This window comes from Pteronotus mesoamericanus, unplaced genomic scaffold (genome assembly GCF_021234165.1).
Source record: "Pteronotus mesoamericanus isolate MK-2021 breed Mesoamerican mustached bat unplaced genomic scaffold, CSHL_Meso_final contig_50, whole genome shotgun sequence".
Taxonomy (NCBI): Eukaryota; Metazoa; Chordata; class Mammalia; order Chiroptera; family Mormoopidae; genus Pteronotus; species Pteronotus mesoamericanus.
The window spans coordinates 44,090,048-44,107,197 of record NW_026555186.1 but is presented as its reverse complement, the minus strand read 5'-3'; the positions used below and the strand labels follow the sequence as shown (position 1 = coordinate 44,107,197).

General features: G+C 37.0%; 1 non-coding gene across 1 annotated transcript; it reads left to right on the top strand.

Annotated features, from left to right (window-relative positions):
* The first annotated feature begins 9,655 nt into the window (after nucleotides 1-9,655).
* Nucleotides 9,656-9,818, top strand: LOC129074787 (U1 spliceosomal RNA). The gene has a single exon (XR_008529591.1). It is a non-coding gene; the product is annotated as a U1 spliceosomal RNA (small nuclear RNA).
* The last annotated feature ends 7,332 nt before the right edge of the window (nucleotides 9,819-17,150 follow it).

Here is a 17,150-nt window from a genome sequence, read left to right as displayed (position 1 = left end):
TATTGCCACCTGAGGGGCTTTTTGCACCTATCTTTGGTTTTGTCTGTCTCCCCTCACTGAAATGAGAGGCCATAGGGCATCATGGTGAAAAACTAGACCCTGGAGTTAGATTTACTAGGCTGACATTCTCACTCTGCCACTTACTTTGTAATAGTCAGCAGGTAGTCCTGGGCCACAATTCCCTCAGCTCTAAAATGGAGGTGATGATAGCATCTACCTCATACAGTTACAATTTTATCTAGCACACAATCCACACTATTTAAGTATTACCTAATGACATTATTATACATTTATATTTATTATTATAATTAAGCTCCATGAAGGCAGGGACCGAGTTTTCTTTGCATTCCCAGTGCCTAGACAGTGCCTAGCAAAAGATGCTAAATATTTCATGAAAGCTATTTCACATGTGTATGGCTTTTTAAAGAAAAACTTTTAAATTTAATGTGCATAGTTGTGAATTTTCACAAATAACCCCAAAAAACACCACCCGTGTTAAAAAATAAAGCAGTACCAGCCCACCAAAAGCCCCACCCCCAATAATTATGACCTTACCCTGAAAGGGAATCCCTATCTTAACTACATATGTTGCGATATACTTATTCCCTCTAACTGCTGCATAGTATTTGATAATATGGGTTAATCAATTGAATTTTCCTGATTTGGGGGACGGTGCTTGTTAGTGTAGCAGGGTTTTTGTTAGACTGTCCGGCACCTATTCCCCTCTTATTATGTCCTGACAATTACCTACACTCACCCACATGGCCAAGTGCTCCAGCTCCAGACTCCAGGGGTGACACCTAGATCATCTAAACCAGTCATGGTATTTTTACTTTCCTTACAACCCTGTTCAGGCCAATGGGACTTGATGGGAAGTAGAAGGTTGCTCCTGAAAAGGTTTCTCAGCTCTTCCACAGAAACACAAGGAAAGAGGTCCACTTTCCTCACCTCTGGATGTGGATGTGAGATTGTAGATGCTGGAATTGCTACGGCCGTTTGCATCCAGGGAGGGAGCTGGATGAAAGATGAAGAAATTCAAGGCCCACTGTGACAGCACTTAGCCACACGTGCTACCTCCAGCTTTGTTAGATGAGAAAATGGTCTTAGTTGGATTTTCTTGCTTGCAACCAAAAGGGTCCCATTATAACACATAAAACACTAGCATTGACTTGTTCTCTAAAAGCTATTTTATATTTAAAATGGGTTTGAATAACACTGCTTCTTATCCCTTTGTTTTAAGTAATACCAATTTGATGTCTTTTACTGACTTTGAGGTTAATTTTATGATGCTGATCATCTAACATATAGGTATCTCTTTCAACTTACTGCTTAGCATTGTGCAATTTGTTCATTTATAATTTTTGAAGAACATAATTGACTTTGAACAAATATGATCTGCTAAGTAAAGGATATCATAACAAAATTTGAGGTAGTGTTTTAAACTTGTATCTTAGAAAAAGTATGTTAGCCCAAAATTGTCAAATATGCTAGCAGTCATGTCTCCTAAGTAAACATTTCATAAATTTTTAGAGCAACTTTATTTAATTCTAATTCTGGGATAGGTGATACATATATTGATATAAGATGTGTTGTCACTTATATGTGTTCTAGACTTAGTTGGCCAGTCTTTTATAGGCTAAATAAAATTTCAGTATTTTATCTTCACGCAGTATAGAATAATATAATTACACTTGATGGAACACCTATTCTGTGTTAGGTACTGAAACAGGTTTTGCAAGCATTATTTAACTTTACTCCTATGAAGTACTCCCTTCTAATGTTTAGGAAAATGAAATGAAACTCAGGCTAAGTAACTTGCAGATTATGCAGAAAGTGAGGAACAGGGCTAGAATTTGAACCCAGACCTCTCAGATTATAAAACACACACTCACGGCCACTTTGCCATATTACACCTCTAATTTTTTTACTGTGATAACTGCATGTATATTTAGGTCAGATGGGGATTCCATAACAAAGGTTTAGCCCTCTAAAGTAACCTGAAATAATAATAATAAATAATAAACAGCTAGCATTTGTTGGGCATTTCCTGTGTGCTATGCAATTGTTCCAAATGTTTTAAGCATACTAACCAATTTGTTCCTTGGAACTTTATCTTCAGATTAATAATGAATTACTTGGGAATAAACAGAGCAGCCTCAAAAAAAAGCAGCAATCTTAAAATCTATTAATATTCTGATCATATTTAACATAAAAATAAACTTGAAGATAATTCATTGTTTTGTTTTATCATTTGGGAATATTTTCCATTGCAACAGACAAAAAAAAACCCCACATCAAACTAACTTAAACAAAACAGAGAGACTATTGGCTTACGTAATGTGAAATCTCCAGAGGCAGAGCTCCTCCTCCTCACTCTCCCCATTTCATTGGATTCTTTCTCAGACTCTAGTTGGTGGTCCCTGCTACCTCCAAATTTTTCCCTCCTGACAGCAAGATAAGAGGCAGCAGCTCCCACCTCACATATACCCTAGTTCAAAACCAGAGGGACTATCCTTTAAAAAAAAAAAAAAGTTTATTTATTTACATTTAGAAAGAGAGGAAGGGAGGGAGGGAAGAAAGGGAGAGAAACACCAATGGATTAAAGATACAATGATCAGTTGCCTCTCACATGCCTCCAACTGAGATCTGGCCTGCAACCCAAAAATGTGCCCTGACTGGGAATTGAACTGGCAACTTTTTGGTTCACAAGCCAGCACTCAATCTACCAAGCCACACCAACCAGGGCTACACTTTTCTGTCCGTCCTAGGATTACTCTGATTGCCCCGGCTTAAGTCACTGCCCACTCCAGAAACTATCCTGTGGCAAAAGAGATTCAGTTCCCCAATTCTGGTAAAGCAGATGAAAATCACTGATTGCCATAGTCCAGAGTCAATGGCTCTACCTCCGAAACCAAAGGCTGAGACTCCAGTCATATAAACTGGGAATAAGGATAGAGAAATGTGTCCGCAGAAGAAAATCTGTGGGATGGATGCTATTGTAGATGGTCCCCCAGTGAACCATACACATCCTGCTGTTCACGCCTTCTGTAGCCCCCTCCCTCAAATCTGAGGCCTACGACTAGTATTTTTTTTTAAATAGACCTTATTTTTAAGAATAATTTTAGATTTATGGAAAGAAATAAGTCCATGGTACAGACAGTTGTCACATATCCCCTCACCCAATTTTCCTATTACTCATATTTTATATTTGGGTGGTATATTTGTTACAATTAATGAACACATATTAATACATTATTACTAACTAAAGTCCATAGTAATTTATTCATATTTCCTTAGTTTCTGCCTAATGTCTTTTTCTGCTCCAGGATTCTCTCCAGGATACCACATTACATTTACTTGTCATTAACTCCTTTGGAGAGATATTATTGATCAAACATTTTATAGAATGCCCTTCTATCAGAACTTGTTTGATGTTTTTCTCATGATTAAACTGGAGTTATGGGTTTCTGGCAGGAAGACCACAGAAGTAAAGTGCCATTTTCATCACATTGCATCATTTTCATCACATCACTATTGATACTGGCCTTGATCATATGGCTGAGACACTATTTTTATTCCCTTCCATTACATTTCCTTTGGAGGGAAATCATTATAAGCAGCCCACACTTAAGGAGTGGGGATTTATGCTTCTCCTCCTTGAGAGTGGAATATCTACATAAATAATTAGAAATTCTTTTTCAAGGGAGATTTGTCTATTCTCCCCCACTTACTTATTTACTTAATTATTTATATAACTGTGGACTCAATAGATCCCTATCTTATACTTTGGGTTATAATCCAATACTATTTATTTATTTATTTATTTATTTATTTATTATTTTAATTATCACCCAAATATATTTTTTTAATTAATTTTAGAGAGGGGGAAGGGAAACAGAGAAAGAGAGAGAGAGAGGAACATCGATGTAAGAGAAAAACATCAATCAGTAGTCTCTTGTACATGCCCCAGTAGGGTATCAAACCCACAACCTAGATATATCCCCTGACCAAGAATCAAACCTGAAACCTTTTGGTACATGGGACAATGCTCCATCCAGCTAAGCCACCTGGCCGGGCTTATTTATTTATTTTTCTTTAATTGTTCCGGCTTTGTCCATTGGATGATTTATCAGTTGGCTCCTATGTATAATGAGCTTTTTGACCAACAGAATGAAACAAAAAATCATGATGCTGCATGACTTCTGAAGCTAGGTCATAAAAAGTATTTCAGCTTCTGCCAGTATTTCTTGAATCCTTACTCTGCGGTAATCAACCCCCATGTAAGAACTCTAACTACCCTGAGATGATAAACTGTAAGTAATCCCAAACTAGCCACAAGGAGAGGTTGTGTAGAAAGACAGACAGATACTAGCTTCTAGGCCCTCCAGCCATTTTAGCTTAGATGTCCAACCAGAAGAGCCTTCCGATTACGCTAGCCTGAGTACCATCTGACTGCACCCACATGAGAGGCCCCAAGCAAGAACTCCAAGCCCAGCTGAAGTCAGTCAAGCTACAGAACTGTGAATGATCACAATAAATTAGCTTAATCCATTGAATTTGAAGGTGGTTTGTGATGTAGCAAAAGATAACTCATAACTCAAAACAGATGCAAAAATCTGCTAGATATGGTATTAACTCTTAAGCTAGAACAAGCTTTATTAGCGTATAATAATGACTTTCTTGTTTTGTCACCCAGAAGAAATCATTTATTCAAACGTATGTGACAAAATGTTATTTGATCTTATTCTTCTCAAATAGTTAGTCTCTGAGGCGCTCAGGTTAACATTCTGTTCAGAAACATTGCTTCATATAGATAGCTAAGCTTTCTAAGGATATCAATGTCCATTCAAAAACAGTAATAATAGTCTTGAGTAACTTTTCTGCCTGTCTACCAATTAGTCATCGCAAAGTAGACTTCTAAATAACATTTTCAGGCAGCGAAATCTTTAAGAATCCAGAAACCTGAAATGTTTCCCAGTGTCATGGTGGAAAATATATTTCTACATTTGAGCCAATATAAACTTCTATTGGCACCTTTACTGGGGCTTGGAGAACATAGATCTCCATTCTTCCAGAGGCCAGAACATCTTGCTTTTCTACAAGAACTGTAGGAGTCAGTAGGAGTAGGGAGAGTGAGCTGGGGAGAGAAGCCAAAATACACCTCCAGAAGAGAGATAAGATTGTGTTAAGATGTGATTTTTTTTCTACAAGTGAGTGAAGGCTGGATTTCTATTTTATTCCTGGTTGCCCTACTCTCTTTATACATATTTTCTGTCTCTTGTTAAGAACAGTTTGCTCTCAGACACTTATTTTTTTGCAAATATATTTAAGTTTCATTAATACGTATTCATTTCATCTAGAATTTGAAATAATTTGACTTGGCATTGGTTTAAGTTTATCTTGAGATAATGAAAAAAGTATTTGCCTAGCAAATTAATAAAATATACAAGGCTAAGAGGGGTTTATCTGAAAATAGTTAAGATGAAGATATTGTTATGGTCACCAAGATGGGCCACTAACATCTAGAAATGGAAGGTTCTTTGAGGTCAGAGATAGGGCCCTGAACATGAAGACTGGACCTGACAAGGTAGTCAATAGGTGCTTACTGACTGACTGAATGATTCAGATTTCAATAATTTAAGTTTAAGGATTTCATTTAATACACCCGTCTCAAATGGCAGTTTGTGGGACAAATTCAGTCCATGGTCTTTTCCAGTTTGGACTGAATATTGTTATATTTTGTTTTGTTAAACATAATATAATTCATTTGATTCAAAATTCTCTTTAGGAATGGTATCTAGGTGCTCTCCCTCTCGCGCACACCAAGTCTCCATCTTCTTTTTCCCTCAGGCGCGGTAAGGGCCCCTCTGAAGCTCCAAGGGCCCCTCTTTTGTTTTTTTAAGTTGTTTCTGGTGCCTCTGCAGCCCAGCTGGCTCATTTTTACTACCTTTGTAACTTTCTAAATACGCTTTCTCTTATAATTTGAAAAAAAAATGGTATATTGTGAAAAGTCTCACTTCTACCTCTGTCTTATCTACCCATCTATCCCAACTTATCTCAAGGTAAAATCTTCTACTAGGGTTGTTTTATTTTTTAATTCTTCTAGAGTCTCTTCAGGCAAATATAAAGATATTTGCCTAAACTCTTTCTCTCTCTCTCTCTCTCTCTCACACACACACACACACACACACACACACACACACACACACACACCTGGAAATACCAAATCAGTGACAATGCCAGAACTTCTAAGTGAGAAAATAACAAGACATCTTTCCCTTTTCTCCAGGTACCGGACGACTCCCACCCCAACTCCCCACACTTTCCAGAAGTGAATTCAACAGATACAGCGTTTCCTAGATTTGCCCAATCTCAAAAGTTTTCGTTCTTGTCTTAGACTTGTCCAGTCTCAAAAGTTTTAATTCTTGTTAAAACTTCAGATTCATAGCCCCATCTAGGTCTGAATCTCTGCTTTTAGGATCAGAGAAGTTTGGGAGACTCTTCAAAGATGTTGCCAAATATGTTCTCATGCCTGGGTTGAAATAGTATCCTTAGGGACTGGTTAATTATAATTAGATCCCAAGTACCTGATTATATGTCTTTTTGAATGACTATTTTTTAAAAAATCCTCTTTTAGAGAAGGGCTTCCCAAAGTGCTTCACAATAACAAACATATATAATATTAATGCCTGTTTGGCACACTGCAGAAGGCCTCTGTCCGCCAGAGGCAACAGGCCCAGGGCCTTGGAGGGGTGGCAAGATGAAGAGTGGCATTTCACAGCACAATGTTCGGGAAGTTCTGGTTTAGAGTATCTTGTGGGGAGGGATAAAGGAAGCTGGCATTCCTTTAGCTCTTGGATGCCTGGTGCTATACTTAGAACTAAAGCTTTTATCTTGCATACAATTTACTAAGCATAGACAGGTGTGTATTAATTCCTCCATTTTAAAGAACAACAAACTGAGATAGTTAGATTTAGACCAAACCTCTTCCAAAGGCTGAATCAGGAGCTAGAGGATTTGAACCAATATTTCTGGCTCCCAAGTCCAACTTCTTTTTTTTTTTTTTTCACCTTTCCCTCAATGGTAGCCAATACATATATCAAATATTAAGAAATGCTCAAGAAGAACTCAAATGACACAGCTTCTCTTGGATGCATTTTGGCTTCAATCCTAGTTACTGGGTGCACCGAACACAACCCTGTTTGTGGTAACCAGCCTCCAAGATGGCCCCCAGTGACTCCGACTCTTGGTATTTATGCTCTAATATTCCTCCTTCCACACTGCATCAGGATTGATCTGTATGACCAACAAAATACAGCAGACATAACGATATGTGATTTCAAAGGTTAGGGCACTTTGGGAAAAATCTAGCTACCATGTGGTTAGGACACTCAAGCAGCCCTATACGGAGAACTGCGTGGTAGGAAATTGTCAACAGTCATGGGAATAAGCCATCTCGGAAGCAGTTCCTTTAGTGACAGCAAGCCTCCAGGTGACTGCAGTCTCAGCTTATATCTTAATTGCATCTTCATGAGACATCCTGAGTAAGAGTCTCCCATTAACCTGCTCCCAAATCCCTTACTCACAGAAACTGTGAAATAATGTTTGCTGTCTTAAGCCACTAACTCTTGAGTAATCTGTTTTGCATCAATATAACTAGTATAGGTTTCTATTATATGAACCATCCCACCCAAAAAAACACAGTAGATATGTGCCTCTATTGTAATCTTCATATAATCAAGGAGGGGAGGGGGGAAAAAGCAAGATTTTAGCCTCAAAAAATCACAAATAAAATAAAATCTCTTTGAGATATACATTAAAAAAAAGTTTTAACACTTTTCAAACACTGTTAACTTTTTATTTTGCTTTATCAAGATCTGGTGTTGAAAATACAACAAAAACAGCAAGACAAGATCACTTCAGCTAAAAAGTGAGGGGAAATATCTATGGGAATTTGATGTTGGAATTTACCAACAGGGTGGGAGAAGTGGTTTTGTAAATCCAGGTCCGCGCTGTGCCAGACTCTGTCTATAGCCTCAGATGATAAATGACTTCTGCAGGCTAAAGGTGAAGCACATGTTCGCTCATTAGTTTATCAAATAGAAAACAAGGACCATCTGTTAATAACCACTAGAAGACCTGGAGGAGAAAATAAACGGAACTTAATTTTTCTCTGTTCAAGGAAGATTTTTTTTTTTCTTATACTGTAAAAAAAAAAAATTGATCATGCTCTGGGAAAATAAGCCTATAATTAAGTCTGAAGAAAGTTCATTTAAATCTCTGATAATTTTTTGATCATCCATATAAAAGTACTTCCAAGAAAGTAATTAACAACTAAGTCCAAATATGGCAAATGACATTGTAACAGTGGAAAATTGCAACGGGAAATTGTAACCCACCCTACCATTCCTTTGACATCGTTTCTATAAGCGCTGACTCTGACTAACACGTAGCTTACAGTTGAAGAACATGTTTGTATAAGAATCCTAGGAGCTAACCTCAAAAGATACAGACTCCAATCTTCAGGCATCCCAGCTCTGGGAGATTTACTGCCCTTCAACTATGGAGTCAGGGTGATGTAAAACCAGGATGATGTGAAGCCAGGATGACTAAACCAGGATGATACACACTGGACCATCACTTGTCTTATTGGAATGGACTGTGCTCTTCTGCCTGTGCAGAACTTTTAAACCCCTTTCCTTGATCTCTGTTCTGTTCCTGCCTCCCTCCTTATAAAAACCTCTGCCTCCACTGAGATGTGGAGATGGGCTTTGTGACATGAGGCCCCCATCTTCCAGATGGCCGGCATCTGAATAAACCACCTTCCTTTACATCAGCACCTGCCTCTCGAGTATTGGCTTTCATAGTGACAGGCAGCTGGTTCTGCATTTGGTTACAACATGACAACATAACAACACAACAACATGATAAAGAAGTTTTTAATGCATTACAATATAGCAAATATTGTCATGGCACATTCATTTGGGCTTTACTTTTGCCTAGCATTTTATAATTATTTTTATCTACTACCCATCAAAGCAATATGGTATTATGGGTTAATAGTCTAACACAATTTCTAAATGAGATTAAGGAGAGATTAAATGAGTAAGTGGTTTTTGTAAGCTTTAGGGCTAAGCCTAGGTAATATCATCCAGCTCCGCAGTACTTGTCTTTAGCGTGGCAAGTCCCAGAATGGGAGTAGGGGAGGAGGGGCAGAAGGGGTGGTAAAGAGTACCACTTAAAAGTAGCCTCTTCCTCATTACCCTTATTCCCAGGCATCTGGTACTCATCCTGCTGTAAATCCTGCAAGAGATCACAAATAATGTTGCTTGTTGTCATCTTTATATTCTCTAACTCCAATCTGTCCACAATCTAATCCTACCAATCATTAACCTAAATGAGGCTGACCAAGCATGGGCCTCCAGGCTACTGTCCAACAGCCATCATATCCAATAATGGCAAATACTGAGCGTATCTGGCATCATTCCAGAACCATGAATTGGTTTATATGGAGGGAAGCAAGAAAATGGATGCTCAGCACCAGTGGGAAATGAAATTTCATTATGCAAGAAGCCATTCACCCAGGTCTACCTCCAGCATTTACAGGACAGAGGCAAGAATACAGTCAGAGGTCCATATTTGAAAGTTATAAATCATACATCCCTGGCAGGGGCGATACCATGACCATGAGGTGGTTTTCCCAGGGCGAGGCTCGCCCATTGCTCTCCGGATGTGCTGGCCCCTGCGCTTTCCCCAAATGTGGGAAACTCGACTGCATAATTTGCGGCAGTGGGGGGCTGAGTTCGTGCCCTCCCCTGAAAAGAAAAAATATAAAAATAAATAAAAGTTATAAATCAGGGAACTGTTAGCTAAAACTGTTAGCTAAAATGTCGTCTTATCTTGGCAAATATAATATCATAATAACAAAAATTTTTAAATATGTGCAAATCTATGGGTTTTATATGACTGAAAGTCAGCAAAATAACAAAGACTACTGAATTTAATTATTAATGTACCTGTCTCAATATTTGGGTAAGTTATAAAACAAAGACAATCATAATTCATGGAATATTATATATCCTATAAAATGTATTTTCCTGAGTGTGGCTCACCAAAATTCCTACTTATGTCTTTAAATAAATATTTTTTACAAAATTTGAGTTCTACAGACAGAAAATGCCAAATTAGACAACCTTTCTTGGGTCAAAATTATTATGTAATTTTCATTAATTCCATTTGGAGAATCTTAGCTCTGTTGAGATGGTGGTAAATAAAACTTAAAATTTTTAAAGGACTACTCATTTCAGAAGTGAACATTTATTTCACATAGCATGATCAAACATTGTAGTAGGTTTGCATATGATAAATTATTACAAAAGATTTTACAAAGTATTTTAATTTTATCATAAAGGTTGTTATCATGTGATTTTTCAGAATTTAAGAGTTCTTCCTATATTAGCTGATTTCAAGATCATTCATTTCTCCATCTTCTAGTGGGCAGGCCAGTGTAGATTATGTTGTTTCTGGGTTATGAAACTGATATAAATTGATTCTCTTTTCATTCCTATTTTTTAATTAGTAATTAAATCTTCATTTAATAAAGAATATAAAGTTGAAAAGCTTTTTATCTGACTCTTTAAATTTCAGATTTAATGAGAATAATGTTCTTATTAATGCATTGTTTTAATAAATAGTTTAATCTCATTAAAGAAGAACTTGTAATTTCTTGTTGGCTAATTCTATTAGGGTCATGCGCAACAGAAGTCTGCTAACTTTCATTGCTCCCATAATTTTCTTTTTAATGTAAGTAGAAATTCTCTTTGAAATTTTTCCATTTCTTCTCAGCTTTTTTCCTTTTCTAATATCTATTTCTGACATTTCTATCACTATATTCTTCACTGGCCCTCATTTTTAATGATCTAAAAGATTAAAAAGTAAAAGATAGCTGTATAAAAGGTAGAAATTTGAATGTATGTTAATCAAAACTATAAATTTAAAGTACAGAAAAATAAAAACATCTCATGTGTTATTTTTCTTCTAAATTATACAAAATTGTTAAAATAAAAAGGTAAATTATGAATATCAGATTATAAAGCAAAATTAGTAATATTGAAATTTTTATTTTAATATTTGAAAATTTAATCTTAAACATTTTCATAAAAATGAAATGACTTGCATTTCTAGCATTCAACATCCACCTACTTGCCAACATTAAGAATTGGTGTCACACTTTAATTTTAAGTATATTATATCTAGACACAGATGTATACAAATTTAAGGGCAATATGAATTATTTAATATTGCAAAATATTCCCCAGCTATCCCATGCAATAACTGCAAATACTGAGCATTCCTGGAATTGTTCCAGAGCCATGAATTGGTTTATATGGAGAGATGCAAGAAAATGGATGCTCAGCACCAGTGGGAAAAGAAATTTCATTATGTAAGTACCTATTGCATTCATTGCATTCATTGCATTCGTTAGAAGGATTTGACAAGTTAATTAATTTATCTTTTCTCTTATTTAAGTGCTCTGCCATTCAAACCCTCGCTGGACCCTGGAGCATCCTCCTTTTCTCATGTTGGAGGTAGCATAACCAACACTATGTCATAGTATTCAAATGCAATTGCTTTTTATTTCCAGGAGGTAGGTTAAAAGATCTGAAAAGGAATTTCCCTGTAGCCTGATGTGTTAGTCACAAGCATGGTTAGTGACAGTAATGCCTATCGTGTGTAAATAATTTATTGTTTACATATTGAATTTATTTGTGATTTAAAGGTCCTCTGAAGCACAGGGCCCAGAGCCTCTTTTTTTTTTTTTTTATCTAAGTATAGTACTGAGCTCATCTTTCTACATTTTCCTCTCCTCCATGTTGATGTCCACTACCTCAGTACACTTCAAAATCACAGTTCTCACCAGACTAGTTTAAGGCTCTGACTAATTAATTTACTCTTTTAGCCACTCTGTGATTTACTTAGAATTTTAACTGACAACATTCTTCAGACTCCTCTGTGCTGTAAAAAGTTACCTGCGAGGAGAGCAGAAGCCCGTCTGGGGTGGGGGTGGGCAGTCAAACTTTCGCACCTCTGTCTGGAACACTCTGCTTCCTTCTCTTGGGCTACTTAACTCTTACGTAAATCTCAGCTCAGCTGTAACTTCCACATAAAAGCCTTCCTTGGTGGCCTCAATTAGTTCAAATTTGTATATGTTCCTGTTTTATTTAACAGAGCAAATATTTTACATTTGTTTCTGTAATGTAATTAGTGTCTCCACAGAGAAGGACTGACATAAAGTCCATGTCCGGGTGTATTTTGGCTCACCATTATATCCCCAGAGCTTGGCCTATGTTGTGCACCTCGAAAACAGGCAAATTTAAATTATCAATTAACTAATTCATTCATTCATTAGTGGAGCCATTCAGCTGCATCTTACATTTCTTTCTCACATTTAGACCTTGAGTTGACCATGTGGTTAAAGAAAATCTACTTGTCTTTTAGATCGCAGCTTAACAGTATTCTCCAGGGAAAGCTTTCGCAGACTTTTCTGACTAACTCAGATCCTCTCGTTTCTTTATGTCTGGAAAATATTGAAATCTCCTTTTGGCCCCTGACATGATTTCAATCACGGCCTTACACCTGAGCACCTGTGCTCTAGTGAATTATCTCCAAAGTTGTAGGAAATACCATATAGAAAAGATTGGCTTCATAGTGAGCAGTACATTACATCATTCTTAGGAATATTTCCACTGGTTTAGCAAAAATCTTAAGTGTGGTCACACAGCACGGTCAAGTTTAGCAATAGGTGTATTTCCCCAAATCAAGCATTTTGAATACTGATCGACATGGGATAGTAGCAAGAATGTTTTCTAATAAGATCACATTTTTTAAAGTTGTTCAGAATTTTGCCTCAGCATTTAGTTGGACCCAGACACTAAGCAGCCAGGGAAACACAAACAAATATTTCCAGAAAGTTTCTTGATTTCTTTTCCTTGCAAGTTTTAACTCCCTTACCATGAAATAATTGTTTATTTTAGAATGACTGTCTTCCTGGTTCTGCTGAGAACTTGAAAAACTAGAAGAACCGACAAATGATGGTAAAGTGTCTCTCTACATTTTCTCAGTACTCCCAACATTTGGTGGACACAGACCAAACTTTAATTAGATTCCTGCCTCTTCAGCTTTTCTATACATATTTCCAGGATTTTTGATCCCTGCCTCTTCTCACAATTTTCCTTGTACTTTAAAGAAAAAGACAGCAAAATTGGCTATAATAACTGGACATTGATATCAGAACCCACAAAATAACTGTCATTAAGTTGAATCGGCAGTGGAAGTTGTTCAGTACTTTTTTTTTTTCTTATTTGAGTCTTCATCTATTTTAAGCAATGGCATAATTAAACGGAAATGGCAAGTCAAGTTGGAGACAGTCAAAAGGGATACTTCACTCTCATGAGTTACTGAGTCTCCATGTGGCCTAGGGACATCGGCAAGCTTTGTCTCAAACAACTGAACTGTCTACCTAAATTTTCCCCAGGGTAGAAAAGTATTCTATTAAACTCAGTCAGTGGGGAAAATGTGGGAAAGCATTAGACTATTTACACTTAAACTCAAGCACCAGTTTATTGGCTCAATCAGAAGGTTTACTGAGACTCAGGACCAGAAAATACTGTTAATGTGTTAAGACAGAAATTAGCAAAAACATGACCTAGAATATGACATTTAACCATGCCAGAAGGCCTGACCTTTATTTAGAATCAATGAGATTATCCTGGCAAAAAAAGTGTACCATCAAGTTCTAAGAAAGTGAGCATTAGATACTCTGATTCTGTGGCCTTAGAAAAACAGAAGAGAAACATACACATTTTTTTCCTCTACTCATAAGAAAGCAAGGCCAAAATTGCTTTGAGGTCTTTACTTCACACAAAATAGCATTAACTTGTTTTCATCAAGATGGTGTGTTACAGACAGAGAAGCCAATTCAGCTGTTTCTATCAGGTAATACAATGAAAGTAGAGGTCCTCATAACTGTCTTTTATCTTGCTTCTGGCTGTAAATGGCATACCTCAGTAGTTTTATCTGGTATAAAACAGCAGATCTGTATAAGGTCTCTTGAGAGCAAACAAAGCACTTTTCTTTGTGACTGAGAGGAGCCCTGTCCCTAGGAATCCCAAATAGCACTGCTACATTACTTCCCACTTGGCCTTCAACTAGGAAGTGAAAGATTATTTAAATGTTTCAACCATTTGCAAGTGTAGAAAAGTTTTAACATTTTGCCTTTACAAAAGCACCATGTAAGTAGGCTCCCTTGCCCCCTTGGATTATTTGTTTTTCTGTTATTTTTTTTCTTGTTTTTAATGGATAGATATTTTTATTTTTTATTTTTTTATTGTTCAAATACATTTGTTTCCATTTTTTCCGTTACTTTTTTTCCTAGTCACATGTAAATTTAAAAAACAACCCAAATGGCACAATATGAATAAATTGAAATCCCTTCCTTAAACTAACAAAATAAACTTTGGCGGTATTCTAGAGGTAGAGACTGCTAAAAAGTAACTTGGGGCAAATACTTGACAATTTTTCTGCAGTATTTTCAGTTAGTATCAATTTGAGGGATTATGGTTTTAGTAAATACTTTGCCTGCCTTGGATGATTATAACTCTTGCTTTTGTTAGCTATTTCATTTCTTGGCTAAAATTACTCTGAAATAAAGGAAAGTCTGGGTTTATTTTATAACTGTTTCATTAGTGGGGTATATGTTGCATTTTCTTATTGGTTAAGTTTTATTGGGGGGACAGGAAAGTAATTTGCACAGGATCTTATGAACTATCCAAGTTTCTAAAGCTAAAGTTGGACACAAAATTTCATCTCCTTATTATGTTGCATGAGTTTTATATTTTAATTCCTACCCTTCACTATTTAACTGGCCTGCTACACAAAATAGGACTATAAGATTGTCTCATGACATTGTTAATTGTTATGTCCTTAAAATTTTCCATGACCCATATTTTGGATTATACCTTCAAGACTTTTAAATAGTGAATAATTTTATGCTTATTTGGGACCCAATCTTTCCATTACTATTCCTGTTCTCTGTGTCCCAGTTCACAAGGTTTTAGCATAAACCAGCCATAAAAAGAAAACACAGTTCAGAGGTTCTGAAAGCAAGAGAAATTTGGAAACCTCAAATCCCCTGCTAGACTTGAGCATAGCTTATTATTAAATATTGTAAGTTTGTGCCAGCGAGAGGGGAGGTGCAAATGGCTTCCATACGTGATATTTCAAAGTAAAACCTTATCATCAAAACTCTCATCAGCAAAATGAAAAACCTGACCCCCATAAGAGCTATTTGTTGAGATCCATCATAAAATTGGGATGTCCAACCTGCGGCCCACAGGCTGCACACGGCCCAGGAAGGCTATGAATGAGGCCCAACACAAAATCGTAAATTTACTTAAAACATTATGAGATATTTTGTTTATGACTACATGTCTCAGTGTATTTATTGTATGGCCCAAGACAACTCATTCTTTCAGAGCAAAAACTCAGGTTTCCTAAAGAAAGAATTCTGCATTATGACTGAATTATCAACTTCTGCCTGTGGTTGTGCTATAGTACCCAGTTATTTAATTAGATCATTCAAGTTGACTAAGAATCAATCGTTCTTTTAAGATGAAGAAACCATTTTCTAGAAAAATATTTATTTATTTTCAGAGAGAGAGAAAAAGAGACAGAAAGAGAGGGAGAGAAACATCAATGTGCAAGAAATACATCAATTGGTTGCCATGTACCGTCCCCCACCCCCAACTGGAGATCTGGCCCGCAACCCAGGCAGGTGCCCTGATATGGAATCGAACCGGTGTCCCTTCGGTTCACAGGCCAGTGCTCAATCCACTGAGCCACACCCGCCAGGGCCCAGAGATGCCAAAAAGTTGGACACCCCTGATAGATCTTGAATTCTTATGTCCAAGTTTCCCAGAGATGATAAAACCATCATTTCCTAGTTTATCTAGAGTACAGCTTCCCTTCAGCCCAGTCATTGAGAAAGCAGTGTGGAAGATGTCTGGAGGGGGGAAAAAGGCAAGAAGTGACCCTTATTCTGTCTCCTTTCCCGAGACATTTTTAAGTAGGTTGGGCTATGTCTGAAAACCTCGCAGGGACTTCTTTCCAACAGCATGGTTGCCGCTTAGAGACTTGGTGATGATGAGTCAATGTGTCAACGTGGTTATACTATATGACCCAGTTATTTAATCAAACACTTATCTAGGTGTTGCTGTGAAAGTATTTTTGTAGATGTGGTTAATATCTACAATCAGTTGACTTTAAGTAAAGGAGATCACCCTCAATAATATAAGTAGACTTCATCAATCAGTTGAAGGTCTTAAGAGCAAAAGCTGAGGTTTCCGAAAGAAAGAATTATGCTTTATGACTGAAGCGTCTCCTTCCACTTGTGTTGCCAGCCTGTCTGCCTGCCTGCCCCATAGATCTGAGATTTGTCAGCACCCACAATCTCAGAAGCCAATTCTTTAAAACAAATCTCTCTCTCTCTACACTCACACACGCATATATATATGTACATCATATTAGTTTTGTTTCTTTGCAGAACCCTGACTGATACAGAGCCTTATTCCAACCCTGCTCCCTCCTTATGTGTTTGTGTGGTCAATTAAGAGGAGTCAGGAATAGACAAACCTGTTCGTGTTGGAGAATTATGGTTCTAAGAACTGTGTTTAATACTTGGGAGGATTCCTGAAGAAAACCAGAACATAGTTTTCTCCCATTGTTTGCAATGCATACATGGGGCACCATTGCACTAGATGACTTTTCTACATTTTTTTTTTTTTGCTTCATTTTAAATGCATAATTGTGTATTTGCTGTTACAGAACAACAATTAGGGTCCTGTTGCCGACTGTCACCCTGTAGGCAAAATTCTGGAGGCCAAGGTTTGGTGATAAAGGAAAGGAATCTTTATTCAAAAGCTTCACAATTTCAGAATAACATCTTTCCACATGCATTAGTCACTTAAGCCTAACAATTAAGGCTACAGCTCTTTAACTCGTTATAACTTTAATCACTTAAACCTATCAATTAAGGCTGAACTCTTTAACACCTGTGTTCTCCTACCATTCCCCCTGTTAATTTTTAATTACCT